Source organism: Heterocephalus glaber, unplaced genomic scaffold (assembly GCF_053883595.1).
Source record: "Heterocephalus glaber isolate CG9 unplaced genomic scaffold, H.glaber_assembly_v1.0 deba00000331, whole genome shotgun sequence".
Lineage (NCBI taxonomy): Eukaryota > Metazoa > Chordata > Mammalia > Rodentia > Bathyergidae > Heterocephalus > Heterocephalus glaber.
This window is the reverse complement of record NW_028258142.1, coordinates 25,892,187-25,911,855: the sequence shown is the minus strand read 5'-3', so window position 1 is coordinate 25,911,855 and position 19,669 is coordinate 25,892,187.

Here is a 19,669-nt window from a genome sequence, read left to right as displayed (position 1 = left end):
TAAATCTATATAGCAGTTTTGGAAGTATGGCCATTTTCACTCTATTAATCCTTCCTACCCAGGAGCAGGGGATGTCTGCCCATTTTCTGATATCTTCAATCTCTCTTTTCAGAGTGCCATAGTTTTCAGAGAAGAGGTCTTTGATTTCTTTCGTTAGGATGATTCCTAGGTATTTCAGTTTTTTGGATGCTATTGTGAAAGGAATTATTTGCCCTATTTCTCTCTCAGTGAGTCTGTCATTGGTGTAGAGGAAAGCTATTGATTTTTGTGTGTTGACCTTGTAACCAGCTACTTGACTGAATTTGGTTATTAAGTCTAGAAGACTTTTGGTGGAGCTCTTGGGGTCTTCTATATAGAGTATCATGTCATCTGCAAATAATGACAATTTGACTTCTTCATTTCCTATCTTTATTCCTTTTATTTCTTTCTCTTGTCTAATTGCCATGGCTAATGTTTCCAGAACTATATTGTACAAGAGTGGTGATAGTGGACATCCTTGTCTTGTTCCTGATTTTAGTGTGAAGGATTTCAGTTTTTGACCATTTAGTATGATACTGGCTGTTGGTTTCTCATAGATGGCTTCTATCAGTTTGAGGTAGAGATCATCTATTCCAATTTTTGTAGTTTTTTTTATGATAAATGCATGTTGGATTTTGTCAAATGCTTTTTCTGCATCTATGGAGATAATCATATGGTTTTTGTCCTTGGCTCTATTGATATAGTGTATTACATTAATTGATTTTCATATATTGAACCATCCTTGCATCCCTGGGATGAATCCCACTTGATCAGGGTGTATGATCTTCTTGATGATCTTCTGCATTCTGTTTGCTAGAATCTTATTAAGGATTTTTGCATCTATGTTCATTAGTGAGATTGGCCTATAGTTCTCTTTTTCAGTTGGGTCTTTCTCTGCTTTAGGGATCAAGGTGATGCTTGCTTCCAGGAATGAATTTGGGAGTATTGCTTCCCTTTCAATTTCATTGAAGACTTTAAACAGTAGTGGCAGCAGTTCCTATCTAAATGTCTTGTAGAATTCAGCAGTGAAGCCATCAGGCCCCGGGCTTTTCTTAGTTGATAAGTTTTTAATTTCATTTTCAATTTCATTGGTTGATATTGGGCTGTTCAGAATTTTTAGGTCTTCTTCGTTCAACTTTGGTAATTCATATGTATCTAGGAATCTGTCCATTTCTTCTGTGTTGTCCATCTTATTGGCATATAGGTTCTGGAAGTAGGTATTGATGATCCTCTGGATTTCTGCTGGGTCTGTTGTCATTTCACCCTTTTCATTCCTAATTGCATGGATTTGGGCCTTTTCTTTCCTTTTTCTGACAAGGTTGGCTAAAGGTTTGTCAATTTTGTTGATTCTTTTGAAGAACCAACTCTTGGCTTCATTAATTTTTTTGTATCATTCTCTTAGTCTCCATTGCTTTGATTTCTCCTCTGATCTTTATAATTTCCTCCCTTGTATGAGCTTTGGGTTTGTCCTGTTCTTCTTTTTCTAGAAGCTTGAGGTTCAGCATCAGGTTGTTTAATTGGGCTCATTTTGTTTTCCTAATATGCATATTCACTGCTATGAATTTCCCTCGTACGACTGCTTTCATTGTGTCCCATAGATTCTGATATGTTGTATTGTCATTGTCATTTAATTGAAAGAACTGTCTGATTTCTTCTTTAATTTCTTCTGTGACCCATTGGTTATTCAGAAGTGTGTTGTTCAATCTCCATGTGTTTATGAAATTTTTTGAGTTTGTTTTGCTATGGATCTCCAATTTCATTGGACTATGGTCTGATAATATACAGGGGATAATTCAATTCCTTTGCACTTACTTAAACATGTTCTATGTGTGAGTATGTGGTCTATTTTGGAGAATGACCCATGTGCAGCTGAGAAGAATGTATATTCTGATTTTGTGGGGTGGAAGACTCTGTAAACATCTGTTAAGTTCATTTGTTCAAGAGTTCGATTGAGTTCTAGTATTTCTTTACTTATTTTTAGTCTAGTTGATCTATCTATTTGTGACAGTGGGGTGTTGAGGTCCCCCACTACAATTGTATTAGTGCATATATGACATTTCATGTCCGTTAGTATTTGTTTTATATAGTTGGGTGCACTAGTGTTTAGTGCATAGATATTTATGATTGTCATCTCTTCCTCTTGGATTCCTCCCTTTACAAGGATGTAGTGTCCGTCTTCATCTCTCTTAATCAGTGTTGGTTTGAAATCTGCTTGACCTGCCAAGAAGATAGCTACTCCTGCTTTTTTTCGGGCTCCTGTCGCATGGAGTATTGTTTTTCACCCTTTAACTTTCAGTCTATGAGTTTCCTTTTGAATTAAGTGTGTTTCTTGTATGCAGCATATTGTTGGATTTTGCTTCTGGATCCATTCTGCCAGTCTATTTCTTTTGATTGGTGAATTGACACCATTAACATTAATGGTTATAACTGAAACATATTGACTTGTCATTGCCATGACTTTTTCCTTTTGTTGGGTTCTCCCCCTTTACATTTAATTTTTTGTCATGCCAGATGGTTTCATTCTGCTTTGCTTCCTGGGGTTGTGATCCTCAATGTCTGTTCCTAGGATATTGTGTAAAGTTCTTTGGAGTGCTAGTTTGGTATTCACAAAGTTCCTAAGGTGCTCTTTGTCATGAAAGTATCTTATTTCTCCATCCATTTTGAAAGATAGTTTTGCAAGGTACATCAATCTGGGTTGGAGGCTGTTTTCTTTTAGGGCTTGGAATATGTCACTCCAAGCTCTTCTTGCCTTGATGGTTTGTTTTGAGAAGTCTGCTGTGATTCTGATGGGCTTTCCTTTGTATGTGATTTGTTTCTTTTCTCTGACTGCTTGGAGAACTTTGTTCTTCTGTTGTGTTTCTGGAATCTTAAAAATTGTATGCCTATGTGTAGATTTTTTTTTGATCAAGGCTATTTGGAGTCCTATATCCCTCATTTATCTGTATGTCAAATTCTTTTCCCCTGCTTGGGAAGTTTTCTGCCATTACTTCTATGAAGAGTTTTTTTTATGTCATCTCCACTCTCTCCTCTTTCTTCACTGACTCCAATCAGTCTTATGCTGTTCTTCTTTGCATCATCTAGCAGCTGCTGGATTGATTTCTAGTGTTCCCTTATAATTTTGAAGCAATTTTTCTTTTCCTGGTCACTAATTGCAATCTTATCTTCTATATCTGAAATTCTGTCCTCACATTGGCTCATTCTGCTGTGTAGACTTTCAATGGAGTTTTTCATGTCCTGGAAATCTATTTGCATCTGTTTTATGGATTCCGTTTGTTTCTTATGTTGGGATTCCATCATGTTCCTGAGCTCCTCTGTAGATTTATTAATCATGTCTTGTACTAGGGGCACAATTTCTCCTATTATCTGAGAAATTATTTCTGATTTCATTTTTTCCAGATCCCCTTTTTTTGCCAGTTCAGTGGGTCCAGGTGGTTGAGTATCAGAGTGTTCCATCTCATTTTCCTTTGGGGTTGCTGTTGGTGATCTGGAAGTCTGGTTTTGAGACTTATTTATGTGTTTTCTCATTTCGACTGGGGTTGGGGGCTGTTAGCGCCTGCATGGCTTACCTCCTCTGAGCTGGGAGAGGTGGGATAGGGGCCGGGAGCAGCAGTAGGGATGGTGACCCATAAGCCCTTTCCTGTGGGCTGGGAGCAGCAGGAGGTATGGTGGCCGGGAAGCCCCTTCCTCTGGACCAGGAGCAGTGGGACAGCGGCTCAGAAGCCCCTACCTCTGGACTGGGAGCTGCGGGACTCAGTACCTTCGTCTGGTGGTCTGGTGTCCTCTGCATCTTTGTAGTGTGGAACCAGGTGGGTGCCTGTCTGCAGCAGGGTGATTTGGCATCTTCAGTGTGACTTGGGACCTTGGTAGGGCATGCACAGACCTGCCTGTCTGCAGCGGGCTGATTCGGCATCTTTTGCATGACTCCCTGAAGTTTCAATTAGTTAATACTTTTGAGGTACTGAGGGCGGTGTTTGGCACATTGTAGGTGCTCATCAGCTGAAGCTAATTTTATTGTTTAGAGTCAGACTAAATATGGGTTTGAATTCAACTTCAATTACCATGGCCTTGTGCAAGGCCCTTCCATTCTCAACCACGGTTTTATTGTCTATTGACACCAATAACTGAAAGGAGGAGAGGTTTAATTTGGCTTCAAGGTTTCAAGGCATCCAGTCCATGATCAGCTGGCTCCAAGGCAGAAACATCATGGAAGAAGGGCATAGTGGAGCAAAGCTGCTTAGTTCATGGCAGCCAGGAAGCAGAGGTGGGGAACAGTGCCAGAGAGGAAGGGACGCCCAGATACAGTATCCAAGGTTATGCCTCCATGGTTTATCCAGATCTACCCAGATATGTGCTTTCCTACTCAACTCCACAGCCACCAGCCCAATCAAGTTGATGCAATGAAGCTTAACCATCACAGAATTCAGAATTACTGTTAGGATTATGTAAACATCAGGTAGCAACAAAAGGTCATATATTCATTAACACAAAAAAATGCCACCTGTTTTACAGATAAAGCCATAACCTGTCTAAAGTTATAGAATTATGACTAATAGAACAAGGATTCAAACTCAGTTCCTCTAACTAATTTCACGGTTTCTCTATTGGTTCATAAGAATACAATCAAGGAATACTAAAAATAAAAATGTAGAACAGAAAATAGAAATGTTGATGGTTTTGTTAAAATTGTCAGGGGCCAATACCTTCAGAGGTGCTATTACTTCTTTCTGTGAGAAATCATTCATCTGCACTGTAAAAAGTCTTTCCAGAATCATGAAGTTAGAGCATGTGGAAACAAAGAGAAGCTTTGTGTTTACGAAAGACAATTTTTGGGTGGCCTGGTTTCCTTTTTGCCAGTTCTGAGCTTACCCAACTCAGTACAAAAAGGCTTTTCACCTTTTTTCTCTGGTCCCCCATTTGCTTTCTTCTCTCTCTAGTCTGTGCTTCAGATTACATGTTAGAGTATAATTCTGGGGGCAGGTTTGACAAGTGAGTACTGCTATTGAAGAGGTCTTGTTGATTGGAGAGCCAACAATATTGTGAAGTTGAGGAAGTCTGTCTCATATTAAACCATTAGCTTTATCTCAATCTTTCATCAGCGTCATCAGAATTAACTTACCGACGACAATGGCAAAAGCTTTGTCTTACAATAGCTAAAGTTATCACAAATCCTTAGTGCCCCCATTTCACTCATCCAGGAGGTGGAATGGAGGTGGTAGTGGACAAATGCCTTATAAAATTGTGTTTTCATTAGCTATGTGATAGGAAAGTGAAACGGAGCAGGAAATACTGAAATTTCACATTTCAAGGACCATGGCCAATTTGAGATCAACCAGATATGAAATTAATGTTGTAAGTTAGTGTAAATGTTTTTCTCAAACTACAAAATTATTATTTTACACTGAGATTTGAGAAACATCTTTTGGGCAAAGTGAGGACTTTAAAGTATATTCTGTTGAGAAAGAAAATGCTTATGCTACTTATTTGCTTATATTTTGCACAAGTCAGTAAACAAAATGATATTCTTAATTGTAGATTTCATATATATATAATATATATAATATATATATTATATATATATATAATTTTTATTGTCTTGAGACAAGGGAGTCACTACATTGCCCTGGCTGGTCTGAAACTTGTAATCCTCCTGCCTCAGAATTCTTAGTAGCCTAATTATAGATTTTATGATCTATAAAGGCAAAAAATAACTCACCATAAATTTCTGGTTAAGAGTAGATAGTAGTTTTTCAACCTAAATTTCACCCTCATAATGTTTAGTATTTATATAGTTATTTAAATAATAATATTAAAATTTTTGATTGTTTAGCATGTGTCAGGACTTGGTGACTTACAGAATTTAACTCATTAAATCCTGTAGTTACCATTATTGTCCCATTTTACAAATGAATAAACTGGAGTACATAGGTTATGCAACTTGCCCCAGATTGCTTAGTTGATATGTGACAGAACCTTGAATGTAACATTTTTTTACTTGAAATACAGGTTATTTGAAAGGGTCACTCATTCTATGACTTCTGTGTTATAAACAGGCCTTTATTTACACATAAACTGGCCCTTTACAGACACCTTGTGCTCTCTGGCAGGATCTTTGGCTGCACTTTCAGTGTCAGATTCATCTCTGTATCCCCAGGGGCTAAATAAGTGCTTTGGATGTTACTCAGTAGATACAAGATCTTACTTCCTTTTATCTCACATGCAAATGTATCTGTACACTGAGAAAATCAAAACAGAAAAGAGTGCTATGCAGGAGTGTGATGGCCACAGTTTTTCCCTGCTTTCCAAGATGATCAAAACATTTGGCTGATGCCAGCCCTATGGGAGAAGGTGCAAGGGGAAGCCAGGAGTGCACATCATGGAAGTGAATGGGTCAGTTGAGCCCAGAGCCCTAAACTATGAGGTACTATAACTGTTTATTTTACGTTATTTTATTAATATACATTTGCAGTACATTATGATTACATTCATTATGGAGAATTGGTACATGTATATAACACATCTCAATTCTTTTCTTTTTCTCTTCGTTTTCATCCCTTTAAAAATTTTTTCCAGTATCAGATTCATTTATTTATTTTATAAGTGCTCATGAAGTTAAGTATAATAAGTACAGATTAACCACCAGATTAACAGACCAAAACCATATAATACACATAAGACAATCATACTAAATCAAGGTACGCTTTTAGATGCATTGTCCATGCTGGATTACAATAACTTTTCTCTCTTTTTTCCTATTATCTGCTTTTATTTTGCACTTTATTTATTAGGTTTCCTCATATAAGAGAAACAATGCAATATATAAGCTTGAGTGTCTGGTTTACTTCACTTAACATTATGGTCTCAAGGTGCAATCTTTTTCTTACAAAAGGCGGAGTATCCTTTATTACAGCAGAAGAGCACTTCATTGTGTATAAATACCACATTTTCTTAATCCATTCATCTGTTGATGGACATATAGGCTGCTTCAAAGATTGAGCTATCATTAATTGTGCCCCTATAAATACGGGCATGCATATATATGATGTCTTTTACTCTTTCTGGAAGATAGAAGGGAAATAGCCTGGTCAAATGGTAGTTTTATTTTTAAGTTTTAAAGAAATCTCCATACTGGTTTCCTTAGTGGTTATTCCAGTTTACATTCCTGCTGATAATAAAGAAGTTTTCCTTTTCCCCTGCAATCTCTCTGGCATTTGTTATTTGTTGATTTTTTGAAGGTGGCTATTCTTTATAGAGTGAATCTCACTGTTGTTATAATTTGCATTTCTCAAATATCCAGCAATGTTGGACATTTTTTCATATATTTATTGGTCATTTTACTTCTTCATCTGAGAAGTGCCTATTAATTTCATACACATTTTTATTAGGCCTTTAAATTTGTGAGATCTAATTTTTATATTAATTCCTTATGTATTCTAGATATTAGTTCTTTATCAGAGGAGTAGCGGCAAAATTTGTTTCCCATTCTCTATGGTGTCTCTTCACTGTGTTGGTGCTTTCTGTTGCTGTGCAGAAACTATAATTGGATGTGATCCCATTAGTTGATTGTTGGTATCATTTCTTATGCAACTGGGGTTCATTCAGAAAGTCTTTGCCTATGTCCATGTCTTCGAGAGCTTGACCTATTTTGTCTTCCAGCAGATTAAGTGTTTCTCTTTTAATATTTAGATCTTTGATCCATTTTAATTTTAGTTTACTGCATGGTGAGGGATATGGGTCTATATTCAGTCTTCTGCATTTGGATAGCTTGCTTTCCCAGTCCCATTTGTTAAAGAGGCTATCTTTCCTCCAGCAAAAGTATTTGGCTCCTTTGTCAAAGATAAGGTAGCTGAGTGAGCCTGGCATTGGTTCTGCATCCTCTATTCTGTTCCATTAATCCACAAGTTTGTTTTTATCGCTGTAGCTTTGTAGTCTGGACTTATAATGCCCCTGCCTTCCCTTATTGCCCAGAATTGCTGCTGCTATTCTAGGTCTCTTATAGTTCCATATGAATTTTAGGATTGCTTTCTGTAGTTCTGTGAGGAATGCTATTGATATTTTGGGTGGGATTGCATTAAATCTGTGTAACAGTTTTGGAGGTATGGCTATTTTGACTGTATTGGTTCTGACTATCTAGGAATTTCTGATGTTCTCCTCTGTCTACTTTTTCAGAGTACTCTCCTATAGTTTTCACTGTAGAGGTCTTGCACTTCCTTAGTTAGGTAAATTCCTAAGAATTTAATGTTTCTTGATGCTATTGTGAAAGATATTATCTTACTAATTTCTATCTCAGTGAGTTTGTTATTGTGTGCAGGAACACTACTGTTTTGGAGTGCTGAGTTGGTGTCCTACTGTACTACTAAATTCAGTTATTAATTCTAGGAGTCTTTTGGTAGAATTTTTGGAGTCTTCTATGTAGAGAGAGGATCATGAATCTGTAAATAATGATAATTTCTTTCCTATCCATATCTCCTTTTTCTCTTTTTTTTTTTTTTGTCTAATTGCTCGTCTAATGTTTTGAGAACTATATTGAATAGGATTAGTGATAGCAGTCATCCTTGTCTTATTCCTAATTTTTAGAGGGAGAGCTTTGAGCTTCTCTCCATTTAATATGAAGTTGGCCATTGGTTTGTCATAGATGACCTTTATCAAATTGAGATAAAGACCTCATACCTATTTTCTTCAGGTATATATTTTTTTAAATCACAAATGGATGTTGGATTTTGTCAAATGTTTTTACTGCCTTTATTGAGATGATCATATGATTTTTATCCTTGCTTCTGTTCATGTCATGTATTACATTTACTGATTTGCATATGTGGAACCACCTGTGCATCCATGGAAAGAACCCTATTTGGTCATGATGTATAACTGTTTTGATAATTTGGTGCATTCCGTTTGCCAGTATCTTGAGAATTTTTGCCTTTATGTTTATTAAATAGTTTGGCCTGTAGTTCTCTTTCTGGCTTGAGTTCTTTTCTGGTTTTGGAATCAGGGTAATCTTTGCTTCCAGAATGACTTTGGGTATACTTTACTGCTTCTTTTTCAGTTTCATTAAAGAAATTGAGAAGTATTGGTGATAAGCTTTCTATAAAGCTCTTGTAGAACCTGTTTGGATTTGGGCTTTACTTAGCTGGTAGTTTTAAAAAATTGCTTCTTTAATTTAATTGACTGATATTGCATTAGTCAGGATTTTATATCTCCTTAGTTCATCTTTGGGAGTTCATATATTTCTAAGAATCTATCCGTTTCATCTCAAAGTAGTTAGCAATAACATGGATTTTGGCAGAACCCATTATGACTGTGCCTTTTTCATTTCTAATTGCATGGACATTGGCCTTTTCTTTCCTTATTTTGGTAAGATTGGCTAAGGGTTTGTCTATTTTATTTATTTTTTCAAAGAACCAATTCTTTGATTCATTGATTTTTTTTTGAATTTTTTTTTTTTAGTCTCAATTTCATAAAATTTACTCTGACTTTTGTAATTTCCTTTATCATACTAGCTTTGGGTTTGAATTGTTCTTGTTTTTCCAGAACCTTGAGGTGCATTACTAGGTTATTTATTTGAGCTCACTCTGCTTTTTTCTGAAGTGGAAATTCACTGTTATAAACTTCCCTCTTAGGACTGCTTTCATTGTGTTCTATAGTTTCCAGTATGTTGTACTGATATTATTGTTTGCTTGTGGGAATTGTCTAATTTCTTTCATAATCTCATCTGTGACTCATTGATTATTCAAGAGTGTTATTTTTAATTTCCATGTGTTTGCATATTTTCTTTTGCTATTGATTTCTAGTTTTATTGCACTATGATTTGATAATATGCACATGGGATAATATTGATTCTTTTGCACTTACTTAAGCATGCTTTATGGGATAATATGTGTTCTATTTTGGAGAAAGTTCCATGTGCTGCTGAGAAGAATGTGTATTCTGTTGTTGTTGGATGGAATGCTCTGCAACTATTTATTAACTCTATTTGTTTGAAGGCTTGGTTCAACTTTGATCTTTCCTTGTTGAGCTTTTCTCTAATCTGTCCATTTGTTACCGTATGGAATTGAGGTCTCCCATTACAATTGTATTGATGTTTATCTGATTTTTTTATGTTCATTTTGTTATGGAGTTAGATGTGCTGGTGTTTGTTGTGTATATGCTTATAATTGTTATCTCTTCCCATTGTTTTTTTTCCTTAACCAGTATGTAGTGATCTTGTCTTTTCTGATCAGTCTCCGTTTGAAATCTACTTTATCTAAAATTAGTGTAGTTACTTCTTTTTTCTCGGTTTTTCCTGTTGCATGGGATATTGTTTTCCATTCTTTGATTTTTTAATCTCTGTGAGTTTCTTTTTGAATTAAATGTTATTTCTTGTGCACTGAATGTCACTGGGTTCTGTTTCTTGATCTATTCTGCCAATCTGTGTCTTTTGATTGGGAAAATTAAGACCATTCACATTGAGACATTGAGAGGTATTACTGAGTGGTTCTGATTTATTCCTATAATTGCATTATTTTCTTGTAGCTAGTTTCCTTTTGCTTAGCTACTCATTCTGCCAGGTGTATTCATTCTTTTTGACTTATTGTCACTGTTTGCTTTCTTGTCTCTTTCTTGAATATCCTTGAGAATATTTTGCAATGCTGGTTTAGTGGTCATGAATTTCTTAAAGTGCTCCTTGTCATGGAAATACCTTATCTATCTATCAATTTTGAAGGAAAGTTTTGCAAGATACATAATTCAGGGTTGGAAGTTGTTATCATTTAGGGATTGGAACACTTCACTCAAAGTCTTTTTGGGCTTTAAAATTTGTGCAGAGAAGTCTGCTCTAATTCTAATGATCTTATCTTTATATGCGATCCATTTCATTTCTCTAATAGCTCTTAAGATTTTTATTTCTGTGGTTGAATTCTGGTACTTTGAGTACAATGTGGCTCAGAGAGGTTCTTTTTTATTTTGTGGCTATTTGGGGTTCTACATATATCACTTATCAGTATGTTGATTTCTTTTTTGTTTTATTTATCTTGCTTTTTACTGGCATAAGATACTCATTCAAAATGCTGAAGGACTAGAACAGGTAACAGTCTGCATGTGACAGATATTCAAAGTGCATGGATCTATGCAACAAACATTCATAAGAATCCTGGGTGTGGAATTAAACAATGACTTAAGAACTAATTCAAGGAAATGTATGTACATTTTAGTCTTTGGTATCTGGTCTAATATATTTCTGCTTTATACAGACATCACTTTGTTCAATCTATCAACCAGAATAAATTTATCTGAGCACATTTCTCATCTAATACAGATTGTCCACAGGCAATTTCACATGAGGTAGTTGGGGCGTTTAATGACATTCTAGTTAAATTTTTGTTATACATGGCAATCATACATTAAACATGTCATGAAACTGGCTCATTAGCCTTCTTATCATTGCTGACTCTTTATACACCTGTGAACAAATACAGATACACAGGAGTCTATGTGGAAGAGATAAGCTTTGCAAGGGGTACCAACCACCCAGAGTGGTTTCTGTTTGTAAGGTACGGGTAAGAAAAACTGACTACACTTTGAAATATATGAAACATTTAAAACAAGCAGGACATTGCTTCTTCTGTTTTTACATAACTTAGCTAAAAACATCTTTCATTTGAAAGGAAGTGATTCATAAAGGTAATCAAAGAACTGTAAAAACTTTTGCAATGAACAGTAGTGGTATACTTCTTCCTTTTAATTAAAGATTATTTTAAAAACAGAGGAGAGAGATCATTGCATGGATTAACTATACCAGAGAGGCACCATCAATGACTGTTCCATCATGCCTTGGAATGCCTGAATGCAGCAGTGTGACAAGGAATTATGCAAATAGTCACTGTCCACAGGACTATTGACTGTCTGAGGCAGGACAGGAACTGGGAACATTCTTCTCCTATATTTGAGAAGTTTTCTGCCATTAGTTCTGTGAACAAGTTTTTTATGTCACTTGTGTTGTCTGCTGACTTTTCACATATTCCAGTTAATCTTAGATTAGTCTTCTTTGCATCATTTAGCAGCTATTGGATCCATTTTTCATGTTCTCTTTTTGCTTTATAGGAATATCTGAATAGTTCATCTTTGAAAGCATCATTGTCTTCCAGTTCTGAAACTCTGTCCTCACATTGGTTGCTTCTACATACTTTCAATATGATTTTTAATCTCCTGGATTTTTGATTGAAAACTTTTCATGGACTCTATTTCTTTACTAAACTGGTCATTCATGCTTTGTATCCATTTTGTTTAGTCCATCTAACTTTTTATTAGTGTCTTCTGAAAGGTCCCATATCATTGTGGTTACTTCCTTTATCTGCTTAGTTATATCTTCTGTGATCCTGCTAACTACCTCTTTGACTTGCTTTCTAACCTCCTTTGTTACACTCTTGAATAATTCAGGTGTGTGACTTATGGTATTCTTCCCCCCCAGTGCCTCCTCAATTGGCTTTGGGGGAGTTGGTAATTTTGGGAGACCTTTTGGTGACCTGCCATCTCCTGTTTCTATTTTTTGTTTGTTTTGTTTTGTGTTGAGGTTTGTGGACATTTATAATGCAAAGACATTGTTGCTACTATAGAGATCTCTTTAATTGCTTTTCAGAGGTGGACTTGGGCATGGATAACTATAGTCCTTTGCTTCAGCCCCAAGATCTGACTACCTTAGTTAATTTGGGAGGGAAAGATTCAGTGAAACTAGCACAATAACAGAGTTCTCTAGGAATGTACTGTAGTATTATTATTAATGTCACAAAGGTAATCTGAATGTTGGCTTACAAACAAATAACAACAGTTATGCAACCCTGGTAATATCAAGGGAATCAGCTCTCATAGTACTATACAAGACAACTTAGATATTAACATACCATAAGAACAAATTATGTACCACCCTTAACCCTAGAGACAAAATCCACAATTATGATGTTAACATTAGGGCAATCCAGGTACTGACTTATAGCTAATATGTGCTAAATACAATTGTGATATCTCCAATAATGGTAGAAAAGAATTCAACAGTAATTTTACAGAGTTACCTAACTAACAAAAGATTAACAAAGCTTTATAGTTATACTATTAAAGATATAGGGTTTGGGAATGGGTGAGTGCAAGAGCAAAATTTGAAAATTTATCCTATATGATGTGAAGAGGAGAGAAAAGTGGTATAAAGGGTCTTAATGGGGAGAAGAAAGATTTTTATAGACTTAGGTAATGGTAAGAGAAAAACTTTTGAGAAATAGAAGATTAAAAAAGAGAAAGAAAAAAATTATTATTATTATTATTTTAAATTTTATTTTATTGGTGCATATTAGGTATACAATATAATGACATTCATCATTGGAAATTTGCACCTTTACATAGTCTCTCTTGGTTCTTATTTTTCCCCCTTCCCCTGCCCTCCCTTCAACCCCTCCATTCCTCCCTATTTACAAAAACTTTGTTTCCATTTTGTCATTTACTCATATTAATTCCATTCCTTTCTTTCTTTTCCCCTACCTCTCCCACTTCCCTTTCCCCTTTGCCCCTTTTCTTCCTATTTCACATTATCTATTATACCTTTTAGTCCTTATTTACACTTTCAGTTTCTCACACTAGAGAAACTATTCAGTATTTACACATATGTATCCTGTTTATTTCACTTAAGAGTATCACCTCAATGTGCACCCATTTAGCTATAAATGTCTCTAATTTCTCATTTTTAATTGCTGAGTAGTACTCCATTGTATTAAAAAACACATTTTCTTTATCAAGTCTCCAGTTGATGGAGATTTGGGCTGCTTCCAAGTTTTAGCTATTATAAATTGTGCTGCTATGAACATGGGTGCACATATATCACTGTGGTATGATTCTTTTAATTCTTTGGGGAAGATCCCCAGCAGGGGAATAGCTGGGTCCAGTGGGACTTCTAGTCCTAGTTCTTTGAGGTATCTCCATACTGATTTACACAGTGGCTGCTCCTGTCGACACTCCCACCAGCAATGGAGCAGGTTCCTCTTTCCCCACAGCCCCACCGGCATTTGTTATTGGTTGATATCATGATAGCAGCTATTCCTTCAGGGGTGACATGGAATCTCAGCTTTGTTTTCATTTGCATCTCTCCAATGACCAGTGATGTCGAACATTTTTTCATATGTTTATTTGCTGTTTCTAAATCTTTGTTTGAAAAATGTCTGTTCATTTCAGATGCCCATTTTTGGATTGGGTCTTTAAATTTGAGAGATCTGATTTTTAAAATTTCTTTATAAATTCCAGATAGTAGACCTTTGTCTGAGGAACAGCAGGTGAAATTTTATCCCACATTGTGGGTTGTCTCTTCACACTGTTGGTGGTTTCTCTTGCTGTGCAGAAGCTTCTTAGTAAGAAGAGATCCCACTTGTTGACTGTTTGTGTTGGTTTACAGGCAATTGAGGTTTTGTTCATAAAATCTTTTCCTACACCAATGTCTTCAATAGTTCTCCCTACCCTCTGTTCCAGGTAATTCAGCCTTTGTATTTTAATATTTAGTAGAGAAGTTTAATCCATTTTGATTTTAGTTTAGTGCATGGTGAGAGATATAGGTCTAGTTTTAATCTTTGACAAGTTGAAACCCAATTTTTCCAGCACCATTTATTAAAGAGGCTATCTTTCCTCCAGTGAGGGTGTTTGGCTCCTTTGTCAAAGATGAGGTGGCTGAGTGTGTCTGGAGTTGTTGCTGCATCTTCTAATCTGTTCCACAGGTCCTGAGCTCTGTTTCATTGCCAGTACCATGCTGTTTTTATCACAGTATCTTTGTAGTATAGTTTCAAGTTGGGGATTGTGATACCCCCTGCCATGTCTCTGTTACCTAGAATTGCTTTTGCTATTCTGGGTCTCTTCTTCTTCCAAATGAATTTTTGGATTGTATTCTCAAGGTCTATGAAGTATGCTGCTGGGATCTCAATTGGAATTGCATTAAATCTATATAGCAGTTTTGGAAGTATGACCATTTTCACTATATTAATCCTTCCTAGCCAGGAGCAGGGGATGTCTGTCTATTTTCTGATTTCATCTTCAATCTCTCTTTTCAGAGTGCCATAGTTTTCAGAGAAGAGCTTTTTGATTTCTTTCATTAGGTTGATTCCTAGGTATTTCAGTTTTTTGGATGCTATTGTGAAAGGAATTATTTGCCCTATTTCTCTCTCAGTGAGTCTGTTGTTCGTGTAGATGAAAGCTATTGATTGTTGTATGTTGACATTGTATCCAGCTACTCTACTGAATTTGGTTATTAAATCTAGAAGACTTTTGGTGGAGTTCTTGGGATCTTCCAGTTTGTTGGAAACAAACTTCTTTGTTTCCTATCTTTATTCCTTTTATTTCTTTCTCTTGTCTAATTGTCATGGCTAATGTTTCCAAAATTATATTGAACAAGAGTGGTGATAGTGGACATCCTTGTCTTGTTCCTGATTTGAGTGTGAAGGATTTCAGTTTTTGATGATTTAGTATGATAATGGCTGTTGGTTTTTCATAGATGGCTTTTATCAGATTGAGGTAGAGACCATCTATTCCAATTTTTTGTAGGGTTTTTTTGATAAATGCCTGTTGGATTTTGTCAAATGCTTTTTCTGCATCTATGGAGATAATCATATGATTTTTGTCCTTGGCTCTATTGATACTGACATTGATTGATTTGTGTATGTTGAAACATCCTTGCATCCCTGGGATGAATCCCACTTGGTCAGGGTGTATGATCTTCTTGATGATCTTCTGCATTCTCTGCCATTATCTTATTAAGGGTTTTTGCATTCATATTCATTAGTGAGATTGACCTGTACTTCTCTTTTTCAGTTGGGTCTTTCTCTGCTTTGGAGATCAGGGTGATGCTTGTTTCCAGGAATGAATTTGGGAGTATTTCTTCCCTTTCAACTTCACTGAAGAGTTTAAACAGTAGTGGCAGCAGCTCCTCTCTAAATGTCTTGTAGAATTCAGCAGTGAAGCCATGAGGACCTGGGCTTTTCTTAGTAAGTTTTTAGTTATGTTTTCAATTTCACTAATTGATATTGGGTTTTTTAGAATTTTTAGTTCTTCTTTGTTCAACTTTGATAATTCATACATATCTAGGAATTTATCCATTTCTTCTGTGTTTTCCATCTTATTGGTGTATAGGTTCTCGAAGTAGGTATTGATGATCCTCTGGATTTCTGCTGGGTCTGTGTAATTTCACTCTTTCCATTCTTTTCTTTTTTTGGGTACTGAGGATCGAACTTGGGTCCTTGTGCTTGTGCAGCAGGCAGCAAAACCACTGAGCTAAATCCCCGGCCATCTCTTTCCATTCTTAATTGCATAGATTTGGCCCTTTACTTTCCTTTTTCTGATAATGTTGGCTAAGGGTTTGTCAATTTAGTTGATTCTTTTGAAGAACCAACTCTTGGCTTCATTAATTTTTTGTATCATTCTCTTAGTCTTCATTGAATTGATTTCTGCTCTGATCTTTATAATTTCCTCCCTTGTATGAGCTTTGGGTTTGTCCTGCTCTTCTTTTTCTAGAAGCTTGAAGTTCAGCATCAGGCTGCTTAGCTGGGCTTGCTCTGTTTTCCTAATATGTGCATTCACTGCTGTGAATTTCCCTCGTAAGACTGCTTTCATTTTGTCCCATAGATGACTTTTCATGTCCATTAGTATTTGCTTTATATAGTTGGGCGCACTAGTGTTTGGTGCATAGATATTTATGATTGTCATCTCTTACTGTTGGATTGTCCCCTTTCCAAGGATGTAATGTCCTTTGTCTCTTTTAATCAGTGTTGATTTGAAATCCACTTGATCTGCAAAGAGGATAGCTACTCCTGCTTTTTTGGGGGGTTCCTATCACATGGAGTATTGTTTTCCACACTTTTACTTTCAATCTATGAGTTTCTTTTGTAATTAAGTGTATTTCTTGTATGCAGCATATTGTTGGATTTTGCTTCTTGACCCATTCTGCCAGTCTATTTCTTTTGATTGGTGAATTGAGACCATTAACATTGATGGTTATATCTGATACATATTGACTTATCATTGTCATGACTTTTTCTTTTTGTTGGATTCTCCCCCTTTACATTTAATTTCTTGTCACACCCTATGGATTCATTCTGCTCTGCTTCCTGGGGTTGTGATCCTCATTGTCTGTTCCTAGATAATCATTTAAAATTTTTTTGAGTGCTGGGTTGGTATTCATGAAGTTCCTAAGGTGCTCTTTGTCATGAAAGTATATTACTTCTACATCAATTTTGAAAGATAGTTTTGCAGGGTACATCAATCTGGGTTGGAGGCTGTTTTCCTTTAGGGCTTGGAATGCATCACTCCAAGCTCTTCTTGCCTTGAGGGTTTGTGTTTAGAAGTCTACTGTGATTCTGATGGGCTTTCCTTTGTATGTGATTTGTTTCTTTTCTCTAAGTGCTTGGAGAAATTTGTTCTTCTGCTGAGTTTCTGGAATCTTAGCAATTATATGCGTATGTGTAGAGTTTTTGTTTGATCAAGGCTATTTGGAATCCTATATGCCTCATTTATCTGCATGTCAAGTTCTTTTCCCCTGCTTGGGAAGTTTTCTGCCATCACTTCTGTGAACAGTTTTTTTAATGTCATCTCCGCTCTCTCCTGTTTCTTCTTTGACTCCAATCAGTCTTATATTATTCTTCTTTGCATCATCTAGCAGCTGCTGGATTGATTTCTTGTGGTCCCTTACAATTTTGTAGGAATTTTTCTTTTCTGGTCACTAATTGCAATCTTATCTTCTACATCTGAAATTCTGCCCTCACATTGGCTCATTCTGCTGTGTAGACTTTCAATGGAGTTTTTAATATCCCGGAAATCTGTTTGTATCTGTTTTATGGATTCCATGTGTTTCCTATGTTTCCTACTATGGGATTCTATCATGTTCCTCAGCTCCTCTATTTTTTTATCTGTGGCCTCTCTAGATTTATTCATCATGTCTTGCAGTATGGGCACAATCTCTGCTCTTATCTGAGAAATTATTTCTGATTTAATTTTTTCCAGATCCTCTTTTGTTGTCAGTTCAGGGAGTCCAGGTGGTTGAATATCAGAGTGTAGGTGATCTGGAAGTTTGGTTTTGAAACTTGTTTATGTGTCTTCTCATTTTGATGGGTGGAGTGTGCTGCTATTGGGGCCCATTTGACTTACCTCCTCTGCACTGGGATCGGTGGAATGGAGGCCCAGAATCCCCTTCCTCTGGGTTGGGAACATTGGAAAGGCAGCCCAGAAGCCCCTTTTTCTGCACTGGTAGAGGTGGGACAGTGGACTGCAACCCCCTTCCTCTGTGCTGCGATTGGTGGAATGGCGGCCCAGAAGCCCCTTCCTCTAGGCTGGGAGCCATGTAACAGCAGCCCAGAAGCCCCTACCTCTGGGCTGGCAGCAATGGAATGGTGGCCCGGAAGCTCCTTCCTCTGGGCTGGGAGTGGTGGAGCAGCCTGAAAAATATTATATAGGGAGTAAAAACAAGAGAAAAAAGTTGAAGGGAGAAAATTAAGTGGGAGAAGAGAAAAACATAATAAAAGAAGTACAAAAAGAGTTATGAAGCTAAGAAGGACAAAGAAAAAATTCCTTAAGCCTTAATAAACTGTTGAAGAAGAAAGGTGGAAAAGAAAGAAGAAAAAAGAAAGGTAAAACAAGAGTACTAAAAGGAATGCATGCATTCACAAAATATCAAACCCCTCAAATCCCCCCCAAAACAAAGCAACAATGAAACAACAAAGAACAAAAAAAATTTCTCTGTGATTTGAAATGTGGTTTTCTTCTGGGACCTACGATTTTGGGGCACTGTGTATATCCTGCTCATGATGGTAGATAAAAAAGACAGTCAGATTCCCCCATCCGTGCTAAAGCAGACATCATCAGGCAGTGGGATTAGTGTGTGGGTCTTAATTCCTCAACTTTCAAGTCCAGAGCAATTCAGGCTGAGCCTGGTCTCTGGCCACTGGGTCAAGGGACTGTATCCTTTTTACCAGTCTGACTGTGGCTCTTTAACCAGGGCTGTCTATTGTTACTGCCTCTCACTCAGCCACTGTAGGAATGTAACACTGGGAGCCCAGAACTGAAGCTGTGTAGTGGCTTCCCTGAGGCTCTGAGTTCAAGTAAACAACCCTTTCCTGAAACAGCATCTGACCAAGCACTCTCTTCAGGGGATATAGCAAGTACTTGGACTGAAGTCACTCACCAGTCTGTCAAAGGACTCACACGTGGGCAGAATCCCACACTCTCCTTATAGCTTCCATTACCTGCAGGTCAATTTCTCCACCATGTTTCTGCCTGAAATCCTCTGTAGTTTCCAGCTTTCACTTTGTCTCTGTAGATTTGGCCTCCCTTTCCTGCAAGACACAAGCTGGGAGCCAGGGAGAAAGTTCAGATCATTCCTTCCCTTCTCTGCATTGTGGTCTGTCTCTTCAATTTCTCTGTAGGTTTTAATTTTCCTGTCAGATCCTTCTTGGTATCCAGGGATCTACTTTTTTCTTTTTTCTTCTTCTCTGAATTGTTATTTTCCACTGTCTTGATCTTGACTCTTGGAGAGCCTGAGTTATTGTTGCTTACTACTCCACCATTTTCCCAGAAGTCACCAAGGTGCTGTTAGTTCTCCCAGTGCTTCCCATCATACCTCCAGCCAAAAGAACCAAGGCCACAGCAACGTTTTAGTGTCTTACTA